The following is a 26,638-nucleotide window of genomic DNA, read 5'->3' on the forward strand; positions in this document are numbered from 1 at the left end:
CTGGAAATCCTCCCCTCTCGTTTTTTTTTTTTTTAATTTTCCAAAAGAAGGAACAGAGAAGGGGGCCAGGTGAGGATATTCCCTCTAAGGCCCAGTCCTCTGTTCTTAACGCTACCTCGCTAATGCGGGAAATGGCGAATAGTATGAAAGAAAGATATATATATATATATATATATATATATATATATATATATATATATATATATATATATATATATATATATATATTCCTATGAGTCCACGGGGAAAATGAAGCATGTAAAGTTCTCAAGTGCACTTTCATGTAATAATCACATCATCAGGGGAGACACAAGAGAGAAATATAACAGTCAGTTGATATACATCGAAGAGACGTACCTAGAACGCCATTTAGTAAACATGTGATTGTCCAAGATAGACAACGAGCGTATCATAAACTTATTATGTGGACAAGAAGGTGAATTGTCTACAAATCTTGTCAACAATAAAGTTATACAATTTGTATGGACCTTCACTAATATTAAGGTTATAATTCTTTGTGTATTTAATAAAGAAGATTCAATGATATTTCTCGTGGTACTGGAGTTAGAGTTAATAACTGAGATGGCATTACTCCAGTCCATACAATAATCATGGTTGTTTAACGTGATTAAACAAGGCATTTGATTCTTGTCCTGTTCTTATACTACATTTATGTTGCTTAAGTCTAACAGAAAGATCCTTACCAGTCTGCCCAATATATATATATATATATATATATATATATATATATATATATATATATATATATATATATTTTTTTTTTTTTTTTTTTATACTTTGTCGCTGTCTCCCGCGTTTGCGAGGTAGCGCAAGGAAACAGACGAAAGAAATGGCCCAACCCCCCCCCCCCATACACATGTACATACACACGTCCAGACACGCAAATATACATACCTACACAGCTTTCCATGGTTTACCCCAGACGCTTCACATGCCTTGCTTCAATCCACTGACAGCACGTCAACCCCTGTATACCACATGACTCCAATTCACTCTATTTCTTGCCCTCCTTTCACCCTCCTGCATGTTCAGGCCCCGATCACACAAAATCTTTTTCACTCCATCTTTCCACCTCCAATTTGGTCTCCCTCTTCTCCTCGTTCCCTCCACCTCCGACACATATATCCTCTTGGTCAATCTCTCCTCACTCATTCTCTCCATGTGCCCAAACCATTTCAAAACACCCTCTTCTGCTCTCTCGACCACGCTCTTTTTATTTCCACACATCTCTCTTACCCTTACGTTACTTACTCGATCAAACCACCTCACACCACACATTGTCCTCAAACATCTCATTTCCAGCACATCCATCCTCCTGCGCACATCTCTATCCATAGCCCACGCCTCGCAACCATACAGCATTGTTGGAACCACTATTCCCTCAAACATACCCATTTTTGCTTTCCGAGATAATGTTCTCGACTTCCACACATTTTTCAAGGCTCCCAAAATTTTCGCCCCCTCCCCCACCCTATGATCCACTTCCGCTTCCATGGTTCCATCCGCTGACAGATCCACTCCCAGATATCTAAAACACTTCACTTCCTCCAGTTTTTCTCCATTCAAACTCACCTCCCAATTGACTTGACCCTCACCCCTACTGTACCTAATAACCTTGCTCTTATTCACATTTACTCTCAACTTTCTTCTTCCACACACTTTACCAAACTCAGTCACCAGCTTCTGCAGTTTCTCACATGAATCAGCCACCAGCGCTGTATCATCAGCGAACAACAATTGACTCACTTCCCAAGCTCTCTCATCCCCAACAGACTTCATACTTGCCCCTCTTTCCAGGACTCTTGCATTTACCTCCTTTACAACCCCATCCATAAACAAATTAAACAACCATGGAGACATCACACACCCCTGCCGCAAACCTACATTCACTGAGAACCAATCACTTTCCTCTCTTCCTACACGTACACATGCCTTACATCCTCGATAAAAACTTTTCACTGCTTCTAACAACTTGCCTCCCACACCATATATTCTTAATACCTTCCACAGAGCATCTCTATCAACTCTATCATATGCCTTCTCCAGATCCATAAATGCTACATACAAATCCATTTGCTTTTCTAAGTATTTCTCACATACATTCTTCAAAGCAAACACCTGATCCACACATCCTCTACCACTTCTGAAACCGCACTGCTCTTCCCCAATCTGATGCTCTGTACATGCCTTCACCCTCTCAATCAATACCCTCCCATATAATTTACCAGGAATACTCAACAAACTTATACCTCTGTAATTTGAGCACTCACTCTTATCCCCTTTGCCTTTGTACAATGGCACTATGCACGCATTCCGCCAATCCTCAGGCACCTCACCATGAGTCATACATACATTAAATAACCTTACCAACCAGTCAACAATACAGTCACCCCCTTTTCTTAATAAATTCCACTGCAATACCATCCAAACCTGCTGCCTTGCCGGCTTTCATCTTCCGCAAAGCTTTTACTACCTCTTCTCTGTTTACCAAATCATTTTCCCTAACCCTCTCACTTTGCACACCACCTCGACCAAAACACCCTATATCTGCCACTCTGTCATCAGACACATTCAACAAACCTTCAAAATACTCATTCCATCTCCTTCTCACATCACCGCTACTTGTTATCACCTCCCCATTTACGCCCTTCACTGAAGTTCCCATTTGCTCCCTTGTCTTACGCACCCTATTTACCTCCTTCCAGAACATCTTTTTATTCTCCCTAAAATTTACTGATAGTCTCTCACCCCAACTGCCATGTAGCAGATGTTTTATACGGTACAAAGTAGCAATAGAAAGTTTTTTTCTTGCTGCAGAAGACGTGACAGTCATCCATATATCGTACCACATTTATGATTAATCCATCATATCAGTTCAGTTCAGTTTCATCTCTTTATTCTGTATATAAAAAGAAAAATAAAGGAAAGAAAGGGATCCCAGTTCCGTCAGGAGGTACCCCTGTACGTTTATTATATCTCCTTAATTAATGTTTTTGATGTATTATTTCCGTAATTAAAACTCGATGAAAAAAAAAAAATAGAATCAAATCAGATCACTGCATTTGAATTAATTAAATCCACTCCCGAGAAATTGCAGACGTAAACTCATCTCTCTCTCTCTCTCTCTCTCTCTCTCTCTCTCTCTCTCTCTCTCTCTCTCTCTCTCTCTCTCTCTCTCTCTCTCTCGTTTTTATGCGAATCGATGTTGGAGTAGTGAGACGTAGTGTAACCCTCTGCCTGAGGTTAGGTTAGGTGTTGACTATATAACATGGGGAATCTGCCATACCTTCTCGGTCATAAGGCGACGGATGCGTTCGTTGCGACGATATGTTTCCCAGGGCAGGGCAGAGGTCGCGACGATATGTATCCCAGGGCAGGGCAGAGGTCGCGACGATATGTTTCCCTGGGTAGGGCAGAGGTTGTGACGATATGTTTCCCATGGCAGGGCAGAGGTCGCGACGATATGTTTCCCATGGCAGGGCAGAGGTCGCGACGATATGTATCCCAGGGCAGGGCAGAGGTCGCGACGATATGTTTCCCAGGGCAGGGCAGAGGTCGCGACGATATGTATCCCAGGGCAGGGCAGAGGTCGCGACGATATGTTTCCCTGGGTAGGGCAGAGGTTGTGACGATATGTTTCCCATGGCAGGGCAGAGGTCGCGACGATATGTTTCCCAGGGCAGGGCAGAGGTCGCGACGATATGTTTCCCAGGGCAGGGCAGAGGTCGCGACGATATGTTTCCCAGGGCAGGGCAGAGGTCGCGACGATATGTTTCCCAGGGCAGGGCAGAGGTCGCGACGATATGTTTCCCAGGGCAGGGCAGAGGTCGCGACGATATGTTTCCCATGGCAGGGCAGAGGTCGCGACGATATGTTTCCCAGGGCAGGGCAGAGGTCGCGACGATATGTTTCCCAGGGCAGGGCAGAGGTCGCGGCGATATGTTTCCCAGGGCAGGACAGAGGTCGCGACGATATGTTTCCCAGGGCAGGGCAGAGGTCGCGACGATATGTTTCCCAGGGCAGGGCAGAGGTCGCGACGATATGTTTCCCAGGGCAGGGCAGAGGTCGCGACGATATGTTTCCCAGGGCAGGGCAGAGGTCGCGACGATATATTTCCCAGGGCAGGGCAGAGGTCGCGACGATATGTTTCCCAGGGCAGGGCAGAAGTCGCGACGATATGTTTCCCTGGGCAGGGCAGAGGTCGCGACGATATATTTCCCAGGGCAGGGCAGAGGTCGCGACGATATGTTTCCCTGGGCAGGGCAGAGGTCGCGACGATATATTTCCCAGGGCAGGGCAGAAGTCGCGACGATATGTTTCCCAGGGCAGGGCAGAGGTCTTATCCATGACGACAGTACGAGAACTTGGGGTCGGGTCAGTCAGTCCGGGGCCCGTGGCATCACATACCCGCGGGTGGGGTCCGTCCGTCGTAGCGAAGGGTCGTACCGTCGTGCTCGAGGGTCGTTCGTGTACCACCGTCCTGTTCAAGGATTCAAGCCCCACAGTTTGAGGAGGGGTTCCATTCTTCATAACGACACCAGGTCTTGAAATCATGAGGTATGGAAACCCCCTCATGTGTCGGAGTGTGTCTCATGGGTATATATATATATATATATATATATATATATATATATATATATATATATATATATATATATATATATATAATGACACCATTTATTTTCTAGGTGTTTATGACGGTTGGATTCCTTCGCAGAATCCTGGCAAATATCTGTGATTACTCTGAATATACTCTTGGTGTTTACTGAGGGGGGAGAATAGTCGCTGAATCTGGATATTCCCATCATTACCATACGAAATTATCTGTAAAGTTACTGGCATTTCACTCAGCCCCTCCATTCACTCAGGGTTACAGTGTAATGACGGAATGTCATCGTGTGATCCTGACTGCTTGGGGGTTTGTAAGTCACCAGGGGTCGAGGTGTTGATGGTTGACTTGCCGTCCTCTGCGGAAGACTTGGTCTTAGGTCTGGTAACTGGAGGGAGGCTCTGGGTACACCACACCTCCGCGCCGCGCGCCCCCCGTCTACCATGATCACCCGTGTGTGATTGTCTCTTTATTTACGTCGCAGGCTTGGAGGACGGACTGATATAGAGATAGTGCCATCGAGAGCGACCCCTGAGTGGAATGGAGAGAGGGTTAGAGACATACAGAAGGAGAGAAGAGATGATGTTAATGTGATGGTCGAGGAGGATCAGGGAGAACTGGCTATCAAAAAGAAAAAGATGCAGATGGTTAATTAGAAATGTAGATCATACATAGAAATGCAGGTCGCACATAGAGAAGCAGACCGCATATAGAAATGCGATATCGTGCATAGAAGTGCAGATCGTTCATAGAAAAGCAGATCGCATATAGAAATTCTGATCCTGCATAGAAATGCAGATTGCATGTAGAAATGCAAATCGTTCGTAGCTGTTTGGAAAGACATGACTGCCATCAAACAAGGCCATGTATGATATCGCTTCACACGCTCTGTGATTCGAGAATTCTCCTGGTGGAATGTTGCCCGTCTTCTGTGTTTCACTTTCTAACATTGTTCAGATTGGATAGAGAGAATTGTATTCTAACTCTTCAATGGGTTGAGGATTGTACTGCTGCAGTGAGGGGAGCGGCCATCTATGGCTGTGTGGGTACATTGTCTTCCCTCTAGAGGTAAGGAGTCTCTCTCGTCATTGCTCGAGGTGAGGGAGGGGCCGTAAATTTTCCCTCATCTTGACCCCCTTGGCTACACGTCCACCTGCCCGGGTCCCCCTGCTTGCCGCAAGTGGGGACGTCGAGACCTGCTTTATTTTCGATGTTTGAGTATGTATATATATTTTTTTTTCACGAATAGTAGGCTAGCTTCAGAGACTCTCTCTCTCTCTCTCTCTCTCTCTCTCTCTCTCTCTCTCTCTCTCTCTCTCTCTCTCTCTCTCTCTCTCTCTCTCTCTCTCTCTCTCTGGTGTGTGTGTGTGTGTGTGTGTGTGTGGGAGAGGGGGGGATACATTTATCTTGCACCAGAGTATAAATAATTTCTTTTTTCCATTGACAGACACATTAAAAATGGACTTCATGTGAGTTTTTCAGTTAACACAGGCAGGAGTGTATCAGTGTGTCATGGGAAATGAAGCGCACACACACACACACACACACACACACACACACACACACACACACACACACGCCTCCTTGATGTTGTGATTAGCGTTACTGACCATGAGTCAACACGGGCCCGCCCGGGACCGGTTGGGCCCCAGTCTTGGGCGTGGCACTCGGCCCACACCCAACCCAGATGTTCATCCTCAACTCGAGACAATTCAGTGAATGGGTACCTGGCCTAGGCTGTGGTGTGTATACCCTTACAGGAGTAAAGATATGGTGCACATATGATTTAAGATGCGGAGGCAACATGGGCTGAAAATATTCTCTCCGTAACACACAAATATCAATAACACACAGACACACACACACTAACACACACACACACACACACACACACACACACACACACACACACACACACAGTGTGGCAAGTCCTGTATCATGCTAAGGATTTATTAAATACACAAACCACCAGGACGGTGTGTTCGCTGGCCCAAGCTAGGGGTAGAGGGGGAGTGGTGGAGGGCCAGTCTGGCTCGCTGGCTGGCTGGGAGGTAACCCGAGGCTAGGCCAGGGCCAGGCGCAGTCCATCATGCTCCCTCGATGCTACCAAAATAACTCGCCGTCGCTGATGGAGTCAGTACACGCTGCTGTCGAGGCCGGTCCTCCTCAACCCCATGCACCCGCTGTTGATGCTGCTGGTCCTCCTCCTCCTCCTCCTCCTCCTCCTCCTCCTCCTCCTCCTCCTCTTCTTCTTCTTCTTCTTCTTCTTCTTCTTCTTCTTCTCCTCCTCCTCCTCCTCCTCCTCCTCCTCCTCCTCCTCCTCCTCCTCCTCCTCCTCTTCTTCTTCTTCTTCTTCTTCTTCTTCTTCTTCTTCTTCTTCTTCTTCTTCTTCTTCTTCTTCTCCTCCTCCTCCTCCTCCCCCTCCTCCTCTTCTTCTTCTTCTTCTTCTTCTTCTTCTTCTTCTTCTTCTTCTTCTTCTTCTTCTCCTCCTCCTCCTCCTCCTCCTCCTCCTCCTCCTACTCCTCCTCCTCTTCTTCTTCTTCTTCTTCTTCTTCTTCTTCTTCTTCTTCTTCTTCTTCTTCTTCTTCTTCTTCTCCTCCTCCTCCTCCTCCTCCTCCTCCTCCTCCTCCTCCTCCTCCTCCTCCTCCTCCTTCCTCAAGTTGTCACTGCCAGAGCGAGGCTGAGGCGTAATGTCAACCATAGGTATTTTCTGGCACGCTGCCTGGGGGCCCCAGTCTGGCCCCTGGGCATTGCGATCGGTCCGATGTCCTTTGACCTCTTGGTCACGACGGTGTCGTCCTCGGGCAGGATGACCCGGCGGTGGGCGTGTACCCTCAGGGGTCGCTCCGCTGTGTTGAAGGGTCGTATCATCTTGTCGTAGGAGGGGGTTAATTGGGGTGGAGTAGGTTAAGCTGTTGCTAAACTGTGGAATTCGTGAGAGGCAGGCGGAGGTGCAGGCAGTGTGGTGGTGGCGAGGCTTGGATGGTGAAGTGTAGTGGCGAGGCTTGGATGGTGAAGTGTAGTGGCGAGGCTGGGTAGGTGTAGTGTGGTGGTGACGTTCGGGGTTAAGTGTGGTAGTCAGTCGGGAGGAGATGCTCGGTTCAGCAGCAGCCCCGGCAGGAGAGATACACACACACACACACACACACACACACACACAGGGTGTTGGAGCAGAGGCGTCAGGAATGTAGGCCACCATATGGCTGTATATTACCCCGTGTCGAGCGCCATGCTCGCCGAGTACTCGTTTAAGACGTAGAGGGAATGTGGAAATACCTCTTGATAGAACCAGAGACCTGGATTGTTGATTAGTCTCTTAAGGGAATCCTTAGAATCATGTGGTCTACCGTTTCTGGAGCAGAAGGCTCAGTATGTGTCTCTGTATCCAGCGTGGCACTCCTCGTTTATTCGCTTGCGACTTTAGCATCCTCTCTACTGGCTGTTGGTAAAGCATGTACGTTACATGAATAATGCCTTTTATCTACAGCTTATTCATTGTTTTGGTATTCTACTATCATATCTTTGACTCTCTTGCTGTAATGCAACCTCAGACCTTCGCTCTGACCGTGATCAGGATTCGTATTCCGATTTCATAAGGTTATTCTCAAGGGAAAAGCGACCTCCCCATCGTATAGAATTAGATTCGAACCAGCTATTTGCTATCTGTGTCACGGAGGAGTCAGTACGGTGTTCCAGTACTGTGATTGGCGCATGGCGTCTGACGTCAGAGACACGTCACAGTGCTCTCATTGGCCAGAGCGGAGAGTCCCACAGTGTGTATGTATTCGTTTCAGCGGGAAATTATCACTGCGTGTCCTCTATTTGTCGCTGAGAGAGCTACAGGAAATGGGACAGGCATCACACTGCGAGCAGATATGATGATCGTTGGGTAACTCCATGTCTTCCTCAGGACAGCTGCCAACCGCAAGAATAGATGTATTTACTTGGTTCTCGCAGGGCTCCACACCGAAGTAGATATAGATGTCGCCTGGATCACACGAATGTCCTTGAGCACAACGGTTCGACACCCCCAGGGGTATTGATAGCCTAGGACTCTGGATGGATTCATGTAAGGGGCAGGTCAAAGGCCCGGACCATCAAATCTAGGGGCCGTACCATTGTGCTGAGGCTGCTGGACGGGACGCACCCGGGTGGTGAGTGTCAGCCAAGCGCCTGTGCTTGCACCAGGAGCAGATAACCTGAGGCAGATCGCAGCTCCCAAGAGGCCAGAACCATCAGGAGGGACGGCAGTGTGTGTGTGTGTGTGTGTTGTGTGTGTGTGTGTGTGTGTGTGTGTGTGCTGGATGCCCCTGGAACACAAGCCTGGCTTAACAACAGTCACTTAGGGTTGGGTTGGGGGAGAGGAGGAGGAGGAGGAGGGAGCGGCGGAGGATGGCGGCCAGACGCGGCTAAGCCAACTGCGGCAAGATGAATGTTGAAGACGACACGACTCGCGGCCGGGAAAGGTTAAGTGTAGAAGTGCGGTGTAGTGCTGCATGGACGGTGCTGGACACGCCGGGAGACGGGGTACATGGATGTAGGCGTGTGTGTGTGTGTGTGGAGAGAGAGAGAGAGAGAATCATAAGGGCGAAAGGACTCCAGACTGTCCTCCACATTATTCCCAGACACACACACACACACACACACACACACACACACGGCCAGGCTCTATTTTTAAATACGTAAACATCCCTGGGATTGCCTGAGTGTTTGCACTCATCTGCGAGTGCGTCCGGAGGCGGAGACTTGAGGCCAGATAGAGGATCGTCTTGGGGGAAAGGGGGCACCAGCGGAGGCTCCCTCCTTAGCGACAAAAACACTTGTGCTTGTACTGAAGGAATGACAGACTGGAGAACGAGTCGTGTGGATGTAGAAGACGGTAAGAAGCTAATGACTGGAGGGTGACAACCTTAAACTGAAAACTGGAATTGTACAGTCTTAAAGCTAGAGTGTACAGTCTTAAATCTGGAATGTGCAGTCTTAAAACTGGAATGTACAGTCTTAAAACTGGAATTGTACAGTCTTAAAACTGGAATGTGCAGTCTTAAAACTGGAATGTACAGTCTTAAAACTGGAATGTGCAGTCTTAAAACTGGAATGTGCAGTCTTAAAACTGGAATGTACAGTCTTAAAACTGGAATGTACAGTCTTAAAACTGGAATGTACAGTCTTAAAACTGGAATGTACAGTCTTAAAACTGGAATGTACAGTCTTAAAACTGGAATGTACAGTCTTAAAACTGGAATGTGCAGTCTTAAAACTGGAGTGTACAGTCTTAAAACTGGAATTGTACAGTCTTAGGACTTGTGTTTCGGCAAAGGGCAACGCCGGAGCTCTCCTCTGTACGGATGCGAAATACGAAAATCGTGCACCCGTGTGATACACTGGATTGAGGGAAGAAAAAAACACCTCGCATCTACTCAGGAAATCAATCGACTCACCTCACATGTAATGAGATCTTTATCATTAATTCATCTCACATGTACCGGGATCTTTATCATGTGGATTACGAGTACGAGATTTCCAGCGTGTACACATATTGTAAAGGGGGGACTATACGCACATGTTGAGGGTACGAGAAGATGTAGGAGGTTCATGATTAAGTCTTGGGGGAAGAAAGTGAGGTGGGACGATCTCCAGCAGAGCTTCCACGTCAACCACAAAGCCCTAAAAAGCGGAGTCTAGAGTGACGCGTTACGAACGAAACTAGTTATAAAAAGTTTTTTTAATGTATTTCGTTGTATTTGGTATGTCATAACCTTATTTCAGAAAGTTTATAGAATAGAATCATATGTAGAGATGGCGTTCGTGTATTTAGAGACTGAATATTGAGATGTTGTGAAAGTACGAGTAATGTAAATGGTTCTTTGATTTGATTTGATCTTTGATTTGGTTTTTGATCGTGTCTTGTATGGGTCGTGTGCAGGAACTGCGTTGGGCGAAGGTTATGTCCCAGCAGGGGATATGTTGGGATTGTCATGTGCTGGAGGATTCGTTTGCTGGAAAGGTGGCGCGCTGGAAGGGGGTCGTTTGTTGGAAGGATTATGTGCTAGAAGAATCATTTTCTGGGAAGGGATGTTCAGAGAGAACGTGTGTCGTTGCGAACGCAACTTTTTATTGGAAAATGTATGCGAGGTTGAGGTGTAAATTTATCACGGGAAGACATACTTGCCAGTGGAAGAGACATGATGTCGTGGAGTGTTTGTGGTGGAAGGTTGGTGTGTGGGAGACATCGAGGCGCTCCAAGACGCCAGCTTGGAGGAAGAGCTGGCCACATGCCCTATCGTGTGTGTGTGTGTGCCTCTGGCGGTGAGACGTCTGGTGAGGTATGGGGCGGTGTAGCGCTGGCATTTGAATGGCACTTCCGAGAATAGCGGGGCCAATTGTGGAGAGTTAGCGGCACGTAAATGTGGGAAGTTAGTTTGCACGTGAGGCGTGAAGAGTCGCCCAGGATTTACGGTGTGTGGAGTTGTTAGCAGGTGGAGGAGTGTGGCGAGCTGGTATGGCACTGTCATATCTCAGCTGCCGAGTGACTCAAGCCTCCAGCGGTAGGAGCATGTGTAAATGAGGACATTTGTCGTACTGGAGATATGTATGGATTTGTTAATACGTAAAGTATACGGGAGGTTGTTAACGTGTAAAGTGTAGAGAATCAGTCACTGGTAAAGCCTGGAAAGACCTTCATAAATGGATAAATGATGTGTGTAAAATGATGAATAACTGGCGTGCATAGTCTTGAGTTGTGTGTGGCATGGAGAGTTTATGGCGCGTGGAGGATATACGGTATGTAAAGTGCGGAGAGTTAGGTGAGTCTGAAGGATCAAGAGTGTGGGTATGGAAGCGATGGTTCATTAACCTGAAGGAGGTAGGCCATAGGTGAGTGGTGGGGACGTCTCTAGGATTTATTTTTTTTCTTTCAACACTTAAGTGATGACCACAGTAATGTGCGGTAATGGCGAGGTGATCGGGCTAGGGGGTGTGAGAGATGTAGGGTGCCGGAGACGGGGATGAGGGTATGTTTGGAAGAGTGTTGGGGGTGAGGATGGGTTAGTAGAGGGCTTGTATGGGAGGGATGTGAGGGTAGGTTGTTGAGAGAGATGGAAAAGGCTAGAGTCTGGAGAAGGGTTTGAGATGAGGAGCTGTGCTGGTGAGTGTGTGTGTGCGTGTTGGGCATAGTCTTAGACAGTCAGGGCGTTTGAGAGAGTGTGTCAGAGGGTACTGGGGAGGTGGGTTGTTTGGATAGGGATTCAGAAGAGCGGAGCAGAGCGAGGTAGCTGGGTGTTCGACCATGCTGCCGTGGTGGGGGCCCGGGCGTTGTGTGGCAGAAACAGCAGGATAGTGTGGGCCGAGGGAGACGGGTGCGGGAAATGTTAGGGTGAGCGGAGAAGGTCAGGATCAGGGTAGGTGGGGGTGAGGGAGGACCAGGGCGGAGTCAGGCTGGGCTGGGCTCTCCTCACCAGGGGCGTCCCCCCCCCCCCCCCCCCACACACACACACACACACACACACACACGTGCAACACAGCATGCGTCCCTCCTCAAGAATAAACCTCTAAGCCAGGACAGACATTCAGTTTAAACTCACAAACATTTCTCCTTTTTTTTCTCAGCCATGACAATAACTCAGGAAGGTAGGGGTAAACAGGTCACGCTTGTATGCTGTTAGGATTGAGCCTCTGGCAGCAGGAGTTAAATTTAGGGTAGACAATAACAAAAACACGGCATGCACCAAAATCCCACAAACCAGAACAGAAAGTTTTGGGGGGTTTCTGCCACACGGCCACTCTAGCAGTTGTCAGTGTCCACCTGAAGTGTAGTCATTGTCTTATTTGGCCTACTGTTTCCGTACATTTCATACGGTAGAGACAAAACTTGGTACAGCGTTAACTTACTAAATGCTTCCCACGCTGAAGCAGATACATGGATGAGAATTTTGCCCTTTGGCACTTCTGCATGGATCGCAGGTCACACACACACACACACACACACACACACACGCAGAAAAAGAGAATTTTCCTGGCCATTCTTTTCTGTTCCAGGTGCTTTGGCTGACCTGACCCGCGAGATACCTTGCTGCATGTTCCATACACAGGGACTTTCTGACATTCATCCCTCGAAAAGGTCATTCAGGGTTTCCTAAATTTGGATTCTTCGAGTCCTTTTTCGCGGTATGTGTGAGTGCTGTTGTGTGGGAGGCATCATTGTGCTGGGTTTTCGTACTTTATGGAAATACCGAGTCCCAGACAGGGAGCGTTTAGGTCCCTGTATAACACCTGGGGTATTTAGAGGAATTAGATAGAAGTGCTTTGCAGGGAATACGCGGTGAATATCCTTTCCAACTTTTGGTATATCTTTTCAAGGAAGAATCTGTCAGGTTCTCGGACAACGACGGGTGTCGACAGCTGTGCCGTGAGGGAATGTATACACGCACGGGGGTTATTGCTGTGAGCTGAGGGGGGCGCGGGGCCCTCGCCGTCACCATGTCTCCACGTCATCCATGCTGAGGTCATCGTCTCGATGGGTGTTTCTGAGAGACGAGGTGTGGATACATACCCTGGGGTTGGAATTGATTAGGGACTGATTATATGAGAGCTTATACGGGGCAGGCCACTGGAGCTTGGCGGGAATAAAAGGATTGTGCAGTGACTGTGAAGAGACGCAGAGTGTCTGAAGTCACACACAGTAGATGTAGACTGTGTTATACACCATCCTGAGGCACATCATACTGGGACTGCTCCTGTGTATGTGTGTGTGTGTGTGTGTGTGTGGCTCTACGTTAGGTGAGGTGGTGACAGAATCGTCAGAAGAAATACTCAGTGTTTATGAATGATACAGCGGACACCAGGAAAGTCAATACAGGTCAAGACATAATGCTGAGGTAGAGTATAACGAAAGGAGAAGAAGCCCTGAAGTTTAAACGGACAGTTAACGAAGGTTAAGTGCTCAGGAACAAGAGATAAGGACGATTGTATAAACGCTTTTTAGGAATACCTGTATTTCTTTTTCGTGTGTTCTGAAAGCTGGACCGGCCGTTTGCCTAGTGATCATAAGTTGATAGATTTATCATCATCTCATCTGCATATACCTATTTGCCATGACCCGCCCTCAGCGATTTGAGCGTTAAGAGCACACGACTGAGGCTTTCTGTTAACTCATCTATGATTGGATCCTTCTGTTCCACTTTAAAAAAAGCAGATACTATTTGCATTCAGTGGTTTGGAATATTTCTCTATGTACGCATTTTGTTTTTGAATATTTCTCTATATACGCATTTTGTTTTCGAATATTTCTCTATATACGCATTCCATATTTCCCCTTCTCTGCCGTTCTGGGACGCCAGGAGGGCAGGTTTCCACTGGACGAATAATAATACGTGCGGATCCGCTGGTAAAATCCGGGTGGAGTGTGCGGTCGAGCCCTTTGCAATGTGTTTTAATCTACTCGTGGATCCCGGGGAATTAGCCTGTATCATTTGACCTCGGTGACGTGAGGAGGGCGCTTGACCCCCGTGAGCACGACGGTAGATCGTCAGAGCACGTCGGTTCGACCCCTCAGGACGATGCAGTCCCCCCCCCCCCCCCCCTTGAGCACGACCGCACGGCCCTTCCCGTCACAACGGCACGGCTCCTGAGCGCGACGGTACGACCCTTGGGTAAGATGGCTTGGCCTCAATCCTGATCCCAAAGGGTCAGGTCGTAGGTCAAGGCTGTCGTACCCAAGGGTCAAGCCGTCGTGCTCAAGGGTCGTATCATCGTTCCAAGGGTCGTGCCCATCGTGCTCAAGGGTCGTACCATCGTTCTCAAGGGTCGTACAGTCGTGCTCAAGGGTTGCACCATCGTGCTCAAGGGTCATATCATCGTTCTCAAAGGTCGTACAGTCGTGCTCAAGGGTCGTACCATCGTACTCAAGGGTCGTACCGTCGTGCTCAAGGGTCGTACCATCGTGCTCAAGTATCGTGCCGTCGTGCTCAAGGGTCGTACCATCATGTTCAAGGGTTCTACCGTCGTGCTTAAGGGTCGTACCGTCGTGCTCAAGTATCGTACCGTCGTTCTCAAGGGTCGTACCATCGTGCTCAAGAGTCGTACCGTCGTGCTCAAGGGTCGTACCGTCGTGTTCAAGTATCGTACCGTCGTGCTCAAGGGTCGTACCATCGTGCTCAAGAGTCGTACCGTCGTGCTCAAGGGTCGTACCGTCGTGCTCAAGGGTCGTATCATCGCGCTCAAGGGTCGTACCGTCGTACACACACACACACACACACACACACACACACACACACACACACACACACACACTCAAAAAAAAAAGTAAATCACATTTCTAAAAAGTCTCAAATAACGTAATTTTCCAGTGTTGTTCTTACGCAGGATCGGTTTCCATTTCAAAAGATAAACACAAATTATATTCGGCCTCAGCTATGTAAAACTGACTCCTGAATGGAAACCACTTTATCAATAAAACCATTTATCTGTCGTATTTGATAACAGATAAACATAAAAGTACACACACACACACACACACACACACACACGCACGCACGCACGCACGCACGCACGCACGCACACGCACGCAGGGCAAGGCAAGGCGTCTGCTGACTCATGGTCTACCAAGCAGGTGGAGATTCTCGAACCCAGGTGTATGGAGGGATTCCCTTCGCTCGTCCCCGCGCACGACGGGATTAGGCAAGCGCGCGTGTGGCAACCTCCTCTGGAAGACTCCAGCGGCTGATGTATTCCAGACGCGAGGGCAGGAGTGAAGTGGTCCAAGGTTTACACGATTCCTGTAGTCTTAACGTGTGTGTGTGTGTGTGTGTGAGGGTCTTATCTGTCAAGAGTGATGGAATGAGGGTCTTATGTGTCTGAGTGCTGGAAGGAGGGTCTTATCTGCAGTGAGGGTCTTATCTGCAATGAGGGTCTTATCTGTCAGAGTGCTGGAATGAGGGTCTTATGTGTCTGAGTGCTGGAAGGAGGGTCTTATCTGCAGTGAGGGTCTTATCTGTCAGAGTGCTGGAATGAGGGTCTTATCTGCCTGAGTGCTGGAAGGAGGGTCTTATCTGCAGTGAGGGTCTTATCTGTCAGAGTGCTGGAATGAGGGTCTTATCTGTCTGAGTGCTGGAAGGAGGGTCTTATCTGCAGTGAGGGTCTGATCTGTCAGAGTGCTGAAATGAGGGTCTTATCTGTCTGAGTGCTAGAAGGAGGGTCTTATCTGCTAGAGTGATGGAATGAGGGTCTTATCTGTCAAGAGTGTAGGAATGAGGGTCTTATCTGTTCAAAGTGTAGGAATGAGGGTCTTATCTGTCAAGAGTGCTGGAATGAGGGTCTTATCTGTCAAGAGTGATGGAATGAGGGTCTTATCTGTCAAGAGTGCTGGAATGAGGGTCTTATCTGTCAAGAGTGTAGGAATGAGGGTCTTATCTGTTCAAAGTGCTGGAATGAGGGTCTTATCTGTCAGGAGTGCTGGAAGATGGAGTGTGGAGTGAGTGGTGCGGGGAGACAAGAGAACGTGGTGTTCGATCCCTTAGACTCCAGCTTGGTCAAGGCTCCAGCGTTAAATGACCAGAGGAAAGGGTTATGGAGTGAGAGGAGAGTTTTGGGTGGGTTCGCTGGTTAAGACGGTCGCCCGGTGGTGTTGGTGCTGGGAGACGGTGGTGCCAGTGTTTACCCAGCCAATCGTATTGCTACACCTCTGGCTTCCCATGAAGAATCTCAACGGAGAATTCTCGGCCTGTGTAATCCACGGAAAAGAGAGGGGGGGAAAATCGGGTATAGGGCCCCCCACAGCATCACAGCATCGTTGCCACCGCTCTGCAGACACAGCTCAGACCACAGGACGGACGGTGGAACACAGCACATCATGCGGGTCAGGTTCCCAGCTTCGATGGCTCATTAATCACAGGTACTTGCCTTAAATCCGTGGGCACGACCTCACCACCCGTGAGATACAATAGACCTGGCCTTACACCCGTGACCTTCGAGGATCCAGGTCCAAGACGGCCTTAGAATGGAAACCCAGTAACCCAGAAAGGCATGTGTCTCGTAGATTGAGAACTCGGGCACAGAGAGAGAGAGAGAGAGAGAGAGAGAGAGAGAGAGAGAGAGAGAGAGAGAGAGAGAGAGAGAGAGATGTGAACATGTGGGAGACCAGTCTTGAGGCAGGACGTGTGATGCAGGTGGGTAAGGCGACCAGCCAGTGGTAATGGTGTGAGGCCTGGGTATTCCGGTGGCTCGGGGAACATTGGCAGACAGATGTGAATGGCGAGTGACGACGGCCTGGCTTAAAGGGGTGCTGTCCTAAGGTGGACGGGCTAATTGGACGGAGGAGGGACGCAAGGGATAGTGGGTGCATACGGGGCAGGGGACGGCGTGGAGGGATAGTTACAACCATGGGTTAGGTCTGCAAGGAGTGAGGGTGGTGGAGAGTCGTCCCTTCCCTGATCGCCGGGCAAATATTGGCGGAGGGTTGGATGCGGAGTCAGGGAGGTGACGTCAGGTGGCTGGTAGAAGATGAAGGGCGGGTGATCAGTTGACCTTGGTGGATAGACAGGCTGTGGTAGGGTCTCACACACACACACAAACACACACACACACACACACACACACACACACACACACACACACACACACGAGTACCAAGAGACTGTGAGAATTGATTCAGACGAATTAAGGAAACTGGGAGGACATCCAGAAAATTTATGTAGATGTCTTTTTTTCCTAACGAAATCCCCTCGAGGGGATGGTTCGAGTGGGGCCAGTTTGAGGGAGCTAAGAGCGGGCCAACCAAGGAAAAGGGCAGGGGTGAGAGGTAGGGAGGACAGGAGTGAGAGGCAGGGAGAGCGGGAGTGAGAGACAGGGCGGGCAGGGGTGAGAGGTAGGGAGAACAGGAGTGAGGAGAGACAGGGAGAGCAGGAGTGAGAGACGGATTGGGCAGGAGTGAGAGTTAGGGAGGGCAGGGGTGAGAGGTAGAGAGAGCAGGAGTGAGAGACAGGGTGGGCAGGAGTGAGAGTTAGGGAGGGCAGGCAGGGGTGAGAGGTAGGGAGAGCAGGAGTGAGAGACAGGGAGGGCAGGAGTGAGTAAATTCTGAGCGAACTCAGGGAGAACGTGACAAGGGAACTCAGCGAAGAAGATAATGACAGGATTGAACAAACACACGTCAGTTGTAATTGTCATAACGAAAGTGAAAGAACTAAAAACAAATAATGCTTTAAATGGGTGCAGAAGCTTTGGTGTTGATAGAGACAATGTGCAAGAGGTGACCAGCCGCTTGATCGGATCAAGCTGCGTGGAAATAACGGAACAGGAGGGTTAGAGAGAGGCGCTCGGGTCGGGGGTGATGCTTGGGTTGATCAGGACCACATCTATAATCCTGGAGGAGATGATGATTGGGGAGAGGAAGAGGAAGAAGATGGGAGGCGGCGGCGAGGAGACATGGGAGGCACAGTGTCCGATGCTGAGCGGCGACAGGAGCGGGGACAGAAATGTACCGAGATGATGTGGGGACAGTGTTAGGGCACCTGGGAAAAGCTGCCCCCAGAACAGATGATATCCAGGCGGACTTAAAGGTATGCAGACGTCCTTCCAAATCTTTAGGAAAGATAGTGTTATCATAAAGGAGGAGAAACGAGGGGGAAAAAAAAAAACAACGATTCATTGTATTTGAAGAAATCGGGGATTTAGAGAGAGACAAGATATTATGTAATCCTCAGTAACCATCATAGAAGAACCGTGGAAGTTACCAATGGAAAGTTCCACTGTTAATGTCACCATATTTCAAACCCCCTTACTCCTCCGCTGGCAGGGAGTTGGCGCAGGCACCTGGACGGTAATCATCGGTCAGCTCCTGATTGGAGAGACACACACACTGGTCTCCCCCACTACCTTGTGGTCTCACCCAACTTTGCTTTCAAGCTTAGAAATAAATATACTTTCGTACGGTAGGGTTTTGATTGCAAGCTTCAGAAGACTCGCGCAACTTATAAGCCTGTATGGCAGAGACTGGGAATATATCAAGAAAACGGGAGAACAGGTCCAGAAGTAGTACTTGTGAAGGTGCGAGTAGATTGGAAATATACGAGAAGAACCTAAGGTTTGTGGACACCATTGGGCGGAAATCAGACCAGATGGAAGTTGGTTAGGAGATGGGACCAAGAAAGCAGATGGTCTTGTGTGATGTGGTTGTCGTAAAGGAACGTGATGGAAAGAGATGGTAAAGGGGCAAGGAAAGGGAGAGACGGAGGAATAGGGGTGTTTGGCCTTCCCGATGACATACACGCTAAAGTTTTATATAAGAGTTCCTTCAGACAATGTATTATTGAAAACGTAACTCCCACCCCCCCAAAAAAAAAAGAAATAGAAAAAATGCCCGGACTAATTATTGTGAATGTATACAACCCTCAGAAAAGATTTGACACACCTAATCAAAAGTTCAGGGAAAATAATGAAGGATTAGTTCGGCGGCAGGAGGCAGCGAAACATGCAAGGCTACGTTGTGGAAAACTTACACTCATTGGGAATTTGTATTTACGAAGCATAGGACTGGAGGAGACATTCCTGGTCCACGTAGGAGAAGAGAGAGTCACAAAGGAGACAAGAAATTCTTTTAAGGGTGTGTTGATGTACTTCGAGTCGCACTTGGCGTCATCGAGGAGATGCGACGTTGACACTGGGGGGGGGGGGCCTTGGTTTTCTAGGTACAACACACCTGACTGTGGGGAGAGAGAGAGAGAGAGAGAGAGAGAGAGAGAGAGAGAGAGAGAGAGAGAGAGAGAGAGAGGAACCAGAGATCACCTGCGCTTGAGTACCCGGGTTAAGGAGGTGACGAAGAGAACCCAAATGTGTAACGTTGCAGCACATACTTGCAAGAACGACTTGTCTGAAGTTCAAGAACGACTTGTCTGAAGTTCAAGAACGACTTTAAAGATTCCCTTCAGTAATGGAGCAGCTTCTTAAAAGTGTTGCTCGGCCGAGAGCGGATACGATGGAGGAAACTTTACGCGACTAAACTTGTTCAGGTAGAAACTGGGGCTCAGAAATCCAGTCTGTGTATAGAACACCGTTTCATCGGGTTTATACGTTATATATATATATATATATATATATATATATATATATATATATATATATATATATATATATATATATATATATATATATATATATATGTGTGTGTGTGTGTGTGTGTGTGTGTGTGTGTACGAGGAGTTGAACGACGAGTATCGAGGTGTGTTGACAGTGGAGGACGTATTTCCGGCACCACTAATTAAATGGGATAGTGGTGGTTTCAGAGGGTGTTCACAGTGGACATGATACCGCCAACATTAACCACTCGGCGCGGGAGGGAGGCCATGGAAAAACATTGAGATTGATATGCTGGATATGCGGAAACAGAGCAACTGTTGAGTTCCCATGTTGAGTAAGGACACTGGAAATGTGGGTCGTTACGCGCAGGGTGAGGATCATTGACAAGGACGACCCTGTAGAGTAACTGGAAAAAAGATGATTGGAAAGCAATGTGATGTAAAACCTGTGAAAGAGGAAGCACTTCGAGTGGTGGGGCATCTTCTTGCACAAGGGCCGTGCCATCATGCTCAAGGGGTCGTAACCTTCGTGTTCCTGGGGTCATACCGTCGTGCTTTTGGGGCATTATAGTCGTCTTCAAGGGCCATACCATTACGTTGATGGGCCTTACCTTCGTGCCATCGGTCCCAAGGGCCCTCCTGCCGTGCTCAAGGGCCTCTACAGGAGGCTGATAAAAAGGAAGGAATTGGATTTCCAGGCAGGCATAAGAAGCTAGCTCTTCATTGGATCTGGAATTACTGTCTGGAAGGGAACGCGGGTTGTGGGCGGGGGATGCAATGGGCGGAGAGTGTTAGTTCGTGGGCGTGGGTGGAAGTGTGGGGGAGGGATATTTGGCGGAAGGAAAGAGCTTCGTAGAGGTACTTGAGGGTGGGTGTGGGGGTGTGGGCGGTCGTGAGGAGCCCAGGGAGGCGTGGCAGAGTGTGGGCGAGGGTTGGCTGGAGGAGGTGTGGCCCGGAGAGGTGCGGGCGGGGACCTGAGGATGTGGGCGGGGGAGGTGGCGGGAGGAGGAGGTGGTGGTGCAGCCAGGGTAGTAGCCAGCGATACAGCAGATGAGGCGTAGCAGTCGAGGCGTCGAGTCGGGGACCTGGTATTAATAGTTCCCTAGACGCAGCCCACGGCCACGCCCTCTCTGATAACCCACGCCCACGCTCTCGACCGTGAACGCACGCCTACACCGCCTGCTGACACGGTTTACACTCCCCAGATCCTGGTTCTGTTAGCCACATCCATCAACCCACGCCCACGCCCGGCGCTAGCTTGCCCTTATTCCGTCTGGTCACGCACGCCCATACAACCCCATCCCCTCACTCTGTGCTAACCCACGCCTTCTCTGGACACCCTGGTTGATTACCACGCACACAGTCACGCCTGCACCCTGTATTGACTCCCGCCTACTCACATCGTCTCATGAGCGCCTCCCCCGACAACCACACCCCCGCCGCCCACACGGCACGCCTGGGTGAGATTTGTGCACACAACGCTCTCTTTCCTCCAGCATTTGGGGAGTGTCGCTTATCCCGAGGTATGGGGTGATACAGAGGAGATCAAACACCCCTCAGAACACTGGGTTCTATCGGGGCTGTTAGTGATGGTGGGAGAGATCAGAGAAAGAGAAGAAATATCTGGAAACTTTACACCTACGGTGACGCAAAAGATAATGTTTGTCAAGTATTTTGAAGGTGTTAAAGTTATCATTTGCTTGGGAGTTGTGTTAAACACAATGAGCATGAGGGTACGGCCCATGAGCAAGACGAGAGCAAGGGTCGTACCTTTGTGCTTCAAGAGTCGAAACTGGTCGTGCTCAAGGGTCGAAACTAGTCTTGCTCAAGGGTCGAAACTAGTCTTGCTCAAGGGTCGAAACTGGTCGTGCTCAAGGGTCGAAACTGGCCGTGCTCAAGGGTCGAACTTGGTCGTGCTCAAGGGTCGAAACTGGTCGTGCTCAAGGGTCGAAACTGGTCGTGCTCAAGGGTCGAAACTGGTCGTGCTCAAGAGGGTTAACAAGAAGGGGCTATTCATGATATACTGTCCTTGTGAAAGTTGCTCTCAATATGTAAGTCATTTACCCTTAAATGACAGTAAATTCTTTTTATAGCGGCTGATCATATTTGTCAAGGTTACACCAACATGAGTCATGGAATTGGCATCAATTCTTGTGAAAATCAGTGAAATATATCCGCTTGAAGTCATTCTTTTAGGAAACCCCCCCCCAAACACACACACACACACACACAGACACACACACACACTCAAGTATTGTTGGGACGCACGAAATTAAAGTCAGTCCTTTCTTTTCTGAATTTGTTCCTTCGTCGGGAGCCTCAGTGGCTTTGTATGTCTCCCATTACCTCTTATTGTGAGTTGTGGGTTCTGGGTTTCACAGTACACACGGACAAACATGAAATGTCACACACACACACACACACACACACACACACACACACACACACACACACACAGACACGTTTGATAGTTTGAGATGCACCGGTAAAATAACAAGACCTGTAAATGTTTTGGGTGTCATGGTAGACCATAGTTTTTTTTTTTTTGAAGTTTTCACTGTCTAGTACGTACGTGTGTATAGTTAGGCAAATTAGTACCGTAACATAACACAGACTGCCGCAGGGGAAAGTAAATAATTGCTCCGGGGATTACATATGTATCCTATTATGCAGATGGTGGCGTCTGGTTGTGCACCAGATTGATATGTACGTCGTCCTAAGTCGCTTGTGTGAGAAGAGGCCATCTTTCTGGTCCTGCTCGCCGCCACCCCAAGGTTCCGCACGGCCGTCCTTGTCTACCGTCTGCGACAATAAGTAGGTTGCATCGAGACGTTGCGACCTGATCCTCGTTCCCAAGAAGCAGTTCCCATCGTCCGTGATTAATTCTGAGATCATAGCATCCATCTGGCGTGGTCTGTGATTGCCATATTCAGCGTGATTATCCACTTGAGCACGACGGGTTCGTCCCTTGAGCGAGACGGGTTGACCCCCATCTTGAGTACGAACGTTCAACCCTTGAATATGACAGTACTACCATAGGACACAAGGGTTCGAGACCCCCCCCCCCCCGCACGACAGTGCGACCATAGAGCACGAGGTTTCGACCCTTGAGGACGACGGTACGAGCACAAAGACTGAAGGTTCGACTCTCGAGCACGACGGTATGACCCCTGAGCACGACCGCACGAACCATCTGGGTCAAGTCAAAGACCAGGCCATCCTTCCTAAGGGTCGTGTCGTCGTGGTCCAAAGGGCGTATCCTCAAGGAGAGATAGGTCAATACGTGTGTAAAAGCTGTCTCTTCCCCCCTCAGCCCTCAAATAGTTATCACGTACCCCTTGTCTAATGTTACCACAAGGCTCTGTTAAGCACCAGTACTCTGCACTACCCTGCCTCTGCCCATATTGATATATTATTTGCTTTCCCCAGAATAGCCTTCCTTTAGAGTTTGCATGAAAGGTGCTGCTTGTTTTATATATATATATTTACATATATAACCCTTATCATTTTGGGAGCAGTTACGCAATACGGCGATGGCTGCGTGGGTTATGGGAAAAGGGATGGGACAGGTGGGATTGACAGGGGCGGGTTGTGGAGGGGTGATCGTGTACCCCAGCCGGACAGCTTAGCCAGGTGTTGTTGCATCCCCTGAGCCCATCGACGGTACGATCCTATTGAGTACGACGGTACGCCCCCCTTTTGAGCACGACGGTCCCTACGCCCCCTTTTGAGCACGACGGTACGCCCCCCTTTTTGAGCATGACGGTCCCTACGCCCCCTTTTGAGCACGACGGTCCCTACGCCCCCTTTTTGAGCACGACGGTCCCTACGCCCCCTTTTTGAGAAAGACGGTACGATCCTTGTGAGAGATGATGCGACCCTTGGGTCTGATGGGCGTTTTAAGGGTCATTATAGAGGCCCAGGCCATCATGCCTGTGGGTCGTGCTCATAGGGTCGTACCTCCGTTCTCACAGGGTCGTACCTCCGTGCTCACAGGGTCGTACCTCCGTGCTCACAGAGTCGTACCTCCGTGCTCAGAAAAGAGAAAGCTGAGAGGCTGCAAAACGATCGACATTTACATACAACGCTCATTTACTTGTCTCGTTAATCATAGTGCAAGATTCTGGGAGGGAGGGAGAGGCGCACTCACCTCTCCCTGGTCTTGGCTGGGTTTCCTTGAGAGAGAGAGAGAGAGAGAGAGAGAGAGAGAGAGAGAGAGAGAGAGAGAGAGAGAGAGAGAGAGAGAGAGAGAGAGAGAGAGAGAGAGAGAAGAGGCGGGGGGGAAATACTCGCTCATAAGTACCTACTTGGGAGACTTTACTGTGGGCAAGGCTAGCACGACGGCAGCGGCGGCCAGCGCATCAGGGAGAGTGCCACGGTCCTGGGTCATCACTTAGCGAGACGTTGTGACAGATGTCGTCTGCTCGGCGGGCGCGCGCACACCTGGCCTCGGGCATCGCGTCGTCAGCGGCCGTGTTTGCGTCACAGACGCGCGCGTACGTCATCATCACTGGGACAAAGAACGCACCCTCAAGGCAGCTAGACGCACTCATGTTTCATTTTGTCATGTACACGCCATTCATATTTCTCTGACGCAAGATGGATGCTGGTGTGCGGTGTGAGAGGCAGTGGGATAAAGTGGACATTGTGGCAATCTCCGTCACCGTGTTGTGGATGGGGATCTTTTCCCTTGAGAATATACTTTAACCATGTTGTGGATGGGATCCTTATCCCCTTGAGAATAAACTTTGTCACGTCATGGATGGGATCCCTTTCCCCTTGAGAATAAACTTTATCGTATTGTGGATGGGATCTCTTTTCCCTTGAGAATAAACTTTGTCATATTGTGGATGGGATCCCTTTCCCTTGAGAGTAAACTTCACCCTATTGTGGATGGGATTCCATTTCCCTTGAGAGTAAACTCATTCAACTGAATAGAAGCTTAACTTCATAGCGAAATCCATTTGAAAGTCAGTTTGTAGATTCGGCATGAAAGATAATCAGTGGCTTCTTGCATTGGCAGAGAGATACCCAAGAAAGAAATAGGAAAGAATCAGTTTTGATTTAGATTTTAGCCTCAAAAAGTGGCCCAGTAAGTGTATTGCACTTCTGGCAACGCAGGTGTTCCACGAAACACCCGTCTGGTTAATACATTTCACATATCCGGACGGCCGGAGACTTAAGATGTTGCGGTGATATGTAGATATGGAGGGCTGAGGCCACACCCAGAGTGTAGGGACGTGAGGGTGTATGGGGCTGAGGTCAAACCAGGTTACAGTGATTACACGAATTGTTCAGATCAATGACTGGATATCTTACTTCTAAATGCTCCCCTCCCCTCTCTCTCTCTCTCTCTCTCTCTATCTATCTATCTATCCATCTATCTATCTACCTATCTATCTATCTATCTCTATCTCTCTCCCTCCTTCCCTCTGTGCCTTACATTCATAATGTCGCAGGGTTTTTAAAGCAACGGGAGAGATGTACAGGAAAGGTTGATGAATGCGAGCGACAGGAAAAATTGAGGACGAGATTTGGATGACGTTCCAAAAAAGCGAGGCGTTGCGGCAGCTCCCTCAGGCGACGGCGACAGCAACTAGGGCGTGTCGCTCCAGACCAAGACAGCCAGCCATCAAGGTCTGTACATTCCCTCTTTAACGCTGGCTGTGTAAAACACCGGCTGGAGAGGAGGATGTAGGGCGAAATAATTGATAGGGAATTAGGTGTCATTCAGGGGGGGAATGAGGGCTTCTGTTCGCGGTATCTGAAGATCTCGAGGCTCTGTGAGGTGTGGACAAGACCCCCAGGGAGACGCTCTGAGGACCATAGGAACAATTTGGATTATGAGGTTTGCCAAGGTTACGGAGGCATGGGAAGTGTACCACTGGTTTTTGATCGTATTATCTTTCCACCATTAAATCTATTCCCATTTTTTGATAACATGGACCTGGTGTACACAGACGATGATATCAAGATCGCTCTTACACGATCTCAACTCTTCGTTAGTGTGCTTACAGTCAAACAAGGACATCCACGCATCAAGCGCGTCTTATCCCCCTCACATCTCACATTATGTCACTGTAGTGTAGATATGATTTATAGAACAGCAGAACCAAACTGTGAAAAGATTGAGTACGAGGAGACTATTCGTTTTTGCAGTTATGAAACACTCTTAATCATGTTGGTTTGGACCCTAGATACATGAAGGTACGACCTTTGAGTACGACAACACTGTCCTTGTTTACGGTAGTCAGACCAATGTATCCAAAGGTCGTACCCTCGTGCTCAAGGGGGTTAAGCCTGAAATACCTTCAGAAGTGTCAGTTAAAAAGCTTGACATTAGAAGGGAGGAAGGCGGACATTGCTGGAAATTGTAACCTCTTATACAGGAGCCAGCCAGCAGTTGCCAGAAACATAGGAAGCGAAGATAGAAGAACTTCCTGTATTACACGAACATTTCATGTTCAGTGTTTCTACCAGGAAGAACCACCACTGGTGTGGCTCTCCTCTGTTAGTGCCTGACCGATACTCTATTCATTAAGAATGAAGAGCCTTTGATATCGTCACAGTCGTGGTAGACGCTTTTTGGCAAGTGATGTATTCTTATTCTAGTGTACCGTCTTTTCCCTTAGGAACCAGCGTGGGGGAAGAAATGGTTGAGACTAGAAATAAAAAGTCTTTTCCTCGGTCATGCCATCCTGGATGTGTGATGTCTGGGTTCGACTACCCGGCCTGGCGTGGAGGGCAAGGTAGCACTTTGTTACTATATGTCGACCTGTAGTCTACAGATGCAGGTATTGTCTAAGAAATACAATGACGGAGAGTCCATAGCTTCGCCATGTTCACCAACTAACGCCCACGGCCCATTAGACACTCCTCTCTTTTTCCCTCCTCTCCTCCTCGTCCCCGCCTCCTTTTTCTCCTGCGCCTCCCTCGCCTC

General features: G+C 48.8%; 1 protein-coding gene across 9 annotated transcripts in view; it reads right to left on the reverse strand.

The window, feature by feature from the left end:
• Positions 1-26,638, reverse strand: part of LOC139765495 (uncharacterized) — a 92,455-nt gene that overhangs the window by 32,807 nt on the left and 33,010 nt on the right. The window contains exon 3 of one of the 9 annotated variants that reach the window (XR_011716669.1): positions 4,742-5,161. The exons of the other annotated variants lie outside the window; for them this stretch is intronic. The gene's annotated coding sequence lies outside the window, so the exon portion shown is untranslated. Of the gene's footprint in view, positions 1-4,741; positions 5,162-26,638 lie in introns of those variants that run through there. 9 annotated transcript variants of the gene reach the window in all.

This window comes from Panulirus ornatus, chromosome 55, assembly GCF_036320965.1.
Source record: "Panulirus ornatus isolate Po-2019 chromosome 55, ASM3632096v1, whole genome shotgun sequence".
Classification (NCBI taxonomy): Eukaryota; Metazoa; Arthropoda; class Malacostraca; order Decapoda; family Palinuridae; genus Panulirus; species Panulirus ornatus.